Source organism: Schistocerca americana, chromosome 1, assembly GCF_021461395.2.
Source record: "Schistocerca americana isolate TAMUIC-IGC-003095 chromosome 1, iqSchAmer2.1, whole genome shotgun sequence".
Lineage (NCBI taxonomy): Eukaryota > Metazoa > Arthropoda > Insecta > Orthoptera > Acrididae > Schistocerca > Schistocerca americana.
In genome coordinates, this window is record NC_060119.1 from 537,251,188 (window position 1) to 537,260,033 (window position 8,846).

Below are 8,846 nucleotides of genomic sequence, written 5' to 3' on the forward strand. Positions count from 1 at the left end.
AGCCACATGGTAACAAAGCACTACCTCACAAAGCACTTCATAACTTACGTTCACACACTGTTCGTAGACACAACAAGACTATCCGACGACAGGAACGCGTTTGTTGCAGAGCGAGAAACTCGTCAGCTCGGCCTTCAGCTGTGGTTGGCCTGATTGCAACCGTCGTTTCAAACACAGCCTACTTATCTTCATGACGGCGGCGATGCGTCCGCTCGAGATTACTGTGGGCAAGATGTGCAAGCTGTCCAAGCAGATGCTGCTACAGGTCAGTGGAAATCAATGAAACAATCAGTAAAAAATGCTTTCCTTTTGTTCTGTTAAGCAAGAAAAAAAAGTGCATTGTCACGAATATTTGGACAGTTCACATGTTGCAAGGCGAAGTTACACACAACATTAAAGTGCGATGGATAAAACGGAGCAATACGAGAGCTCAAGAAACAATGAGCGTTAAAAAATTTAAACTGGACTGACAATGAAAATAATTTTTCAATAAGTAATGTATACGACCAACAGGTTGTATAATTTTACTGTAAAAACCTTGACTGGGTTTAAATACGACTAAGGATATTTTCTTCAGGCGGGAAGTCACCTATAACGTTTTAAACATAAAACACGCATCTAAAATACTTAAATATTTGCTTGACTGAAATGGTGTAGCGTACCGGGTATAAAATTCTTACCCACATAAGTTATATGACGTTAAAATAGTAAACGTGCAGGACAGCATCAGACAAACCGAGAAGCCTTTTAACATAGTACATAAGTATCACTTGGTAGGGAATAAGGATACCAGTTTTCGTAATTCTACTTTCAAGGAGCGGTTATTAATAACGGGACACAATCCAAAAGCAGACGAAATGATGATTCTACACACAGAGAAGAAAGGGCGAAATCTGGATGTCTTGGAAGAACTTGAGATTTTTAGACATATGGTCAGTAACGATGATCTCACTTAAACGAACAACTAAATAGCAAACACCGTCCGACGAGGTCTTCAAGGTACCGTCCAGACGCCATGTCATCCTCAGCTGTAAAACGTCACCAGACGCGGACATGGAGGGGCATGTGTGCAGCAAACCGCTTTCGCGGCTGTTGTCATTTTCCGTGACCGGTGTCACTACTACTCGGTCAAGCAGCTCTTCAATTGGCCTCACAAGGGCTGAGTGTCCCGCCTGCAAACGGCAATCGGCAGACCTGGACGTTGACCCCTCCAAGAGCCAGCCAAGCCCGACAGCGCTGAACTTCGATGATCTAACGGGAACCGGTGTTACCACTGCTGCAAGGCCGTTGGCTTAAACCAGGGGCGGGCAAACGTTGCACGCGGCTCATGAGCACACATCGCTGCACGTGTGCTGCTCGCGTGCAGACGTCCACTGGGGCAGTGGCGACAGCCGGCAGGTTGCGGCAGTGTGGTGCCAGGCTAAGCTGCGGACGTTGATACGAAGCGACAACTACGTAGTGAACGTTGTATTTCAAGAACCGGAAAATGCAGAGTGAAACAAGGAAACGGAGAAGTGGAGATTTGCTATCTTTTAAAAAGTAATGGGAGAATAATTTTTTCTTTGTGCAAAAACGTGAAAATTCGAAATGTTTAGTATGTGGCAGTATTCTCGCTGGTCAGTGGAAGTTTAGTATTGAAGGCCATTATAATAAATTTCACAAGGACGAGTACAGTTTATTGTCGGATTCTGAGCGGATGGGGAAATTGACTGAGCTTAAGAAGAGCGATCTGACGATACCAGACGAATCTGTCGTAGTTGCTGTGGTCACGAGAGATCTGCACCTTTCTTTCGTCATGTCTCTCATCTAACTGACTTAACATTTTATGGAGCACTGTTTTCAATTTTTCAGCACGACAACAATAATAGCCCAGCAGTACGTGCAAGTTACAAGATTGCGCTTAATATAGCAAGAGCTGGAAAACCATTTGCTGAATTAGCAAGTCTCGGTTGAGAGCAGATATCGGTGAGGAAATTTAATAACTGTTTGCGTTTGTCTGTATGTAGAAATTTTGTTCCACTCCACCTACGATAATTAAATAAAACGTATCGTAGGTAATAGGTACTCTTTCAAACCACGATATCTTTCAAGCACTCCTACTAACCTTATTCCTTCTTTCAATAAAGCAAGCTAGAAAAACAAAACGCATTGCAGAGGAAGGAGCGGACAGAAGTTATGGTGGGCAGGGGAGATAAGCGGGTGGCCAGCTTGCCCCTGTGTGCACGCGGAACACCTGTTAACTGCACGCGTGCAAGTGCACCGCACACGTGCAGGATTCCTGCCCGCCCCTGGCTTAAACGAACAACTATAGTCAAGAAACAAAAGCTTCTTTAACACCTTTAAGCTATCGCCGCAATTATATGATGTTTACGTTGATGTTTCTGTTCAGTTCCATTTCGGAAACGTTGTATCTCCATTCCCTTTATGAACTCTCTAGTTCCATACCGACATCATGCCAGGTGGTATTATATACCGCATCCTGTGCAGATCTTTTGTAAAGCATATTCGCCTTTCCTTTTGTTGCATATCGTAAAATGTTGGTAAAACCCTGCTAAATAAGTTCTTTACTCTCGGCGCGTTCCTGTAATTAATCATTTGCTTCAGTTTATGCTATATAATGTCATAGGTATTTTTACAAAAATTTTGTTGTTTCTTTTGTTTCTTTTATATATCCTTTATTTCGTACTACTTAAAGCACACCTGTGAATCGATTTTGTGGTGTCGGCCGGTGTGACCGAGCGGTTCTAGGCGCTTCAGTCTGCAACCGCGCGACCGCTATGGTTGCATGTTCGAATCCTGCCTCGGGCATGGATGTGTTAGTTAGGTTTAAGTAGTTCTAAGTTCTAGGGGACTGATGACCTCAGATATTAAGTCCCATAGTGATCAGAGCCATTTTTTGATTTTGCGGTAAATTCAGAAATAGAACGGCCAGAGAAATTCTGAGCCGTCACTTGCTGGACATAATCCGTTGTAACTGACTTTTGAAAACTTACTATTCGAACAGAATAAGATGGTTTCGGCGTATATTATACGCTGATACAAGAGCAACTTAGACTCTAGCGTTGAGAAGGCGAAGACGTTAAAATACGTTCGTCGGTGGTCCTCGCAATACTTGTAAGAAAAGCCAGAGTCTGACTTCCGATTGAGTTCGTTAGGGAAACTTGACTAAACACACGTAGTGATTAAACATTTGTTGAATTTTATTATGTGTATGTTGCGGTGCTAAGTAACTTTTTTGAAACTTAAGCCGGATGAACTGTGAATGATTTCAACGCGGCTCCACCTGTTAAGACCATCAGCCAATCATCGATGCATTTATTTAAAATACAGTTGATGAATAAATATACATTTATTCACAGTCTATTTCTCCCGTGTCGCATATACACTTTTCTCGCACAGCAGACCCTCTCTGATATTACTTGGTGCAGTTTTAACTGAGATGGTCATTGAATTTGCCTTTCTGCACGGAGCACAACATGCTCAATACTTAGCGACAGGCCGCGCGGAGTGGCCGCGTAGTTTGAGGCGCATTGTCACGAATTGCGCGGCCCCTCCCGCCGTAGGTTCGAGTCCTCCCGCGGGCATGGGTGTGCGTATTGTTGTTAGAATAAGTTAGTTTAAGTAGTGTGTAAGTCTAGGGACCGATGACCTCAGCAGTTTGGTCCCCTAGGAATTTTGATCTCAGCGACACCACTTGTAAACATATATACACGTAATTTCCCCTAGACGTGCGACAGTGAGCTGAGATTTTCTGCAGGGCAGGATATTTGTTCCGCACTCCAAACGCTTTGCCAGGAGTAATATATTTAATACTAATAGGAAAGAAGTGGCAGAACATGAGAACTGACTGATAGCTAACAATGCGCTTCCTGCCCCGTGGCGTCACCGTCCTTTTAGAGTTTCTAAATCAACTCAGTCGCTGAGAGAGCATACAAAAGATCACCGTGACTGCATCTGTCGTGTCATTAGAGGCCTAAATCCAACTTACGCCTAGATAAGTAGGTCGAATTAAATTAATGTTACTGTTTTGGTAAGAATATCGGTTCAAATGTCTCTGAGCACTATGGGACTTAACATCTGTGGTCATCAGTCCCCTAGAACTTAGAACTACTTAAACCTAACTAACCTAAGGACATCTCACACATCCATGCCCGAGGCAGGATTCGAACCTGCGACCGTAGCGTTCACGCGGTTCCAGACTGAAGCCCCTAGAACTGCACGGCCACACCGGCCGGCAGAATATCGGAGAATGTAGATATAAAATGTAGTAGTGACAGACTAATATTTCACTGGTACTTGTATGTGTCAAACAGAGGTATATTACTAATGTATGTCTAGGCTACAGAAATATTTATTTGCTAGTATCGACAGAGCTATGTTTCTTACTACTAGCTGAAATATAAACGTAATTTTGTTTCCTGTGAACGTAAATTTCCACATCTACGTGACGTTTGCACGGGGGACTTAGCCAGTGAATTGCTACCTATTAATCGAACGTCTCGTATACACGTATATTTTAGGTAAAATAAAAATTAATGTTTTACAATAATTTAGAGATATTATACTCTGCATTTCAGTTAATGATAACAGTGTTATGGTTACCTTCGCTTCTATGTTCTACAGGTGCTCAACGGGTCATACGCGCTACTGAACATGCTTTATCATTTCCACCGCACACTGTGAAACATCAATGTTGTAAGGAGTATGGAGTTGTCTCGAAATGTAATTATATGCTCTGATAATTTTGTGTCTGGTCGAACTGAACGTTCTGTGCAATTTAGATTCTAATTTTTTTTGTGAATGAACAGGAGGGGTTGTGAAATAAAAAAATTTACTCTACGGGCATAGACTCTATTTTGACTTATCGCGACATTGTTTTGAACTCATGTTTGTTCGCGGTGACGTTTCACATGAATACAGAGTACATCTTTGGGCCATACAGAGGCAAGTATACTGAACGTCGCGGTGCCGCGGTACCTTGAGAACATCTTTGTCAAACGATAGTGTGTTCGCACTACACGTCCGAGTAACATCACAGCGCTTAGCTCTGTACTGAACGGTGAAAGTAAGTGTATAGGAAACAGTCCAGCTTACAGGAACTCTGAATATGATAACAGTATTACGGAATAATCGATGGTAGTAAAGTGTATGAAATACCAAAGCAAAATTCATTATTAATGTTCTTTACCAAATTTGTATAATAAACTTTCTACGCTGATGAGCGTTAAAACAATAGCAAACGTGTGTTACAAAAACTTCAAAGGATCAACACTTATTTGCTTGAGAAAATATGTACATCAAGAAGCAACAAACAAAATTTAGAAAGTAGAGTTTCTCCTATGTATGTGTCTGGCTTTATTTCTAAGAGCCACACAAAGCGAAAATAAAACAAAACTTGGTTTTCCTTATTAAAGAGAGCTGACGTCTTCACGTAGAACATTTTCAATGAAATAAAACCTCTTTCCTCTGTTTATGTTGTAATTTATTCATAGTGTAGGTTTTCTCCTTTGCGCTATCTCAGTTTCAGATGTTTGGTCTCACAGGAAAAATATTAAGTCCCGAACAAACTTTCGCAACGTATATCTAAAACAAAACACGCCATAAAATAAAGATGAGAGAAAAGTGAAATTCCATTCTAAAACATTAACGATAGTCGTCATTCTAATTTAAACATGATTATAAGCTGATTCAGTTGCGATTGTCGCCTATTCATAATACAGTTAGGCTATAAATATTTATTAAAAGTAATTAATGTTTGCTGTAAATATGTGTGGTTTGTTACTTCGAAGATTAAAAACTGATACTGAAGCTGAAAACGCACTTGAAAATATATATAGGTGAAGTAAGTAGATTACATATCATTTACAAAACGACTGAAGAAAGGAACTTCACATTTATTTCAAGGAGCTAACTCAGAAACATATGTTTGATTACTAGTTATAATTTTCTGTTCTGAATGTTTCAACTTTGTAGTAATGTGTTTCAGCAAAATGTATCATGTGGTGTAAGATATGGTAGGTCAATACAGTCACAAAAAGTGTGAAACATTTAATATGATCCTTGACGAAAGAGTTCACGGGTGAACAGCCGGGTGTTAGTGTCCAACGGGCACAATATGTCGGCAACCGACCACGTTGCCACCATCAGATGCACTGACGAACTAGCCTCGGAGGCGCAGACGCTGGGCTTTCATCTCCTCCCCCCCCCCCCTTTTCAGGTGTTCCCCATGAGCACGCGGTCCGCGCCCACGAGCGCGGGCCGGCGGCGTCTTCTTAGTATCTCTCCTGTTCTCGAACTTAGTTCGTTATGGGATATCTTCTTTCTCCTTTAGTCAGATTCAAAGCGGATTTCCAGGCTTTACTAAGCCTGTAACCGCTATGTCGATTGATCAGCAGCTCTCGTATTCGATTCTCGAAAGAATCTTTAATGACACAGTCCCAGTATTTGGATGTCTCTGTCAGAACCCACGTCTGGTCGTAATCCATTCTGTGTAATTCCGAGAGGCAATGTTCACGAACTGCCAACATTTTAGGCTGCTGCAGTCTGGTGTGCCGTTGATGTTCTTGCCAATGATCTTCGATAGCACACACTGTTCGACCTAAGTAAGTCAAGCGACATTCGCTGGGGATCTGGTAGACTCCAGATTACCGTAGTCCTAGAACGTCTTTGACATTAGCAAGTAGTGCCTGTGTCTTAATTGGTGGGCGGAAGACAGTCTTCATTTGATGTGTTTGAAAAATTCGACCTGTCTTTCCTTATAAAGTGCCACAGAACGGAATAAACGCTATGCCCCCATCCTCCTGAGTTTCCTCTTCTGTTTCCTCCGGCTGTACAGTCAGCGTGGGACATAGAGCTCTCCGAATTTGCTTCTCAGTGTGGCCGTTTTTCCAGAAAACCGACCTCAGATGTTCAAGTTCTTGGTTAAGGCTCTCATTGTCAGACAGCGTACTCGGCCCTGTGAACCAATGTTCTGAGGACGCCGTTCCTCTACTCTGGATGGTGACGGCTGTTTGCATGTAAGTAAAGCTCGGTGTGCGTCTTCTTGCAGTACACGCCGTGGCACAATGTGCCGTCTCCTCTTCTTTTAACTAGGACATCCAGAAAGGGGAGCACTCGAGCGACTTAGACTTGATATTCTGGTGTAAAGAAATGAGATGTGTGAGGAAACCATTCAGCTTGTCTCTTGGGTGTGGCCATTTGACAAAGGTGTCGTCAACATAGCAGAAGGAACAGGTAGGTTTCCACTTTGCTGAATCCAGGGCTTCCTCCTCGAAATGTTCCATGAACAATTTGGCGACGACTAGTGAAAGTGGACTCCCCATGGATACTCCTTCCAAGACGTACCTAAATGGGTTGGTCGTCTCTGTGTCAAATTTCTGACCAATAAGTTCCAAGGATCCCCACAAAGACACCCTCGTGAAGAGAGAGACAACCTTAAAACTCACATAGCTGTCCAAATCATGGAGTCTGAAGTTGTTAAGAAGCCCAAAAAAATCCACTTGGTTGCGAACATGATGTGGACGTTTTCCGACATAAGGGATAACCATATCCTTAAGGTATTTTGCAATTGAGTGCTTCGGAGCACCGATGTTAGTGACAATTGGGCGTAAAGGCACACCTTCATTGTGTACCTCCGAGAGCCCGTGAAGTCGCGGTGGAACACACTCTGTGTCGTACCTTCTTCACAACATCATCTGGTAAGCCGGATTCCCTGAACAGACCCATGGTCTTCCACTCCACTCTCATCGTATAGCATCAGTGTTGATCTTCCGATATGCGCTACCTTCTAGGAAGCCCCGCATTTTCCCGGTATAATCCTGATGAAATATGATCACAGTTGCGTTGCCTTTGTCGGCTGGTAAGACCACGATATCTGTATCTTCTCGTAGCTCCCGTATGGCCGCCCTCTCCCTGGTAGAGATATTTGGTTTCACACGTTTAGGTTGCGTGACAGTACGACAGGTTTCGCGACGTACTTCTTCAGCTGCTTCAAGTGGTAGTCGTGCAGTTCCAGTTTCACCGCACTGATGTTGTCCGTGATAGAAGAGGACTTAGGAGTTGGTGCAAAGTTGAGTCCTCTCTTAGAAACTGAGAGCGCGTTCTCATCCAATTGCCTGGCCGTGAGATTGATGATAGTCTTGCAGGGAGCCTCAGAAGGTTGCTGTCCTGATAAATGCTCCAATTTTGATGTCTGACGTCCAGTGGCCTTCCTTTCCGCAGACTCCGCTGGAGCCCATGTGAAGTCGAAGTGGCTGGAGTGCTCTCCTTTTGGATGTCCTGGTTAAAAAAAGAGCAGACGGCACATTCGGCCACAGCGTGTACCGTAAGAAGACGCACACCGACCTTTACCTACAAGCGAGCAGCTGCCACCATCCAGCGTAGAGGAACGGCGTCCTCAAAACATTGGTTCACAGGGCCCGTACCCTGTCTGACCATGAGAGCCTTAACCAAGAACTTGAACATCTGAGGTCGGTTTTCCGGAAAAACAGCTACATTGAGAAGCAAATTCGGAGAGCTCTACTTCTCAAACAGACTGTACGGCCGGAGGAAACAGAATAGGAAACTCAGCAGGATGGGGCATATCGTTTATTCTGTTCTGTGGCGCTTTATCGGGAAATATAGGTCGAATTCTTCAAAAACATCAAGTAAAGACTGTCTTGCGCTCACCGATTAGACACAGACACTGCTTGGTAATGTCAAGAACGATCTAGGACTACGGTAATCCTGAGTCTACCAGATCTCCCGCGAATGTCGCTTGACTTACATAGGAAAAATGGTGCGTAATATCGAAAATTGTGGCCAAGAACACTAACGGTACACCAGATTGCAACAACCTAACAGGTCGG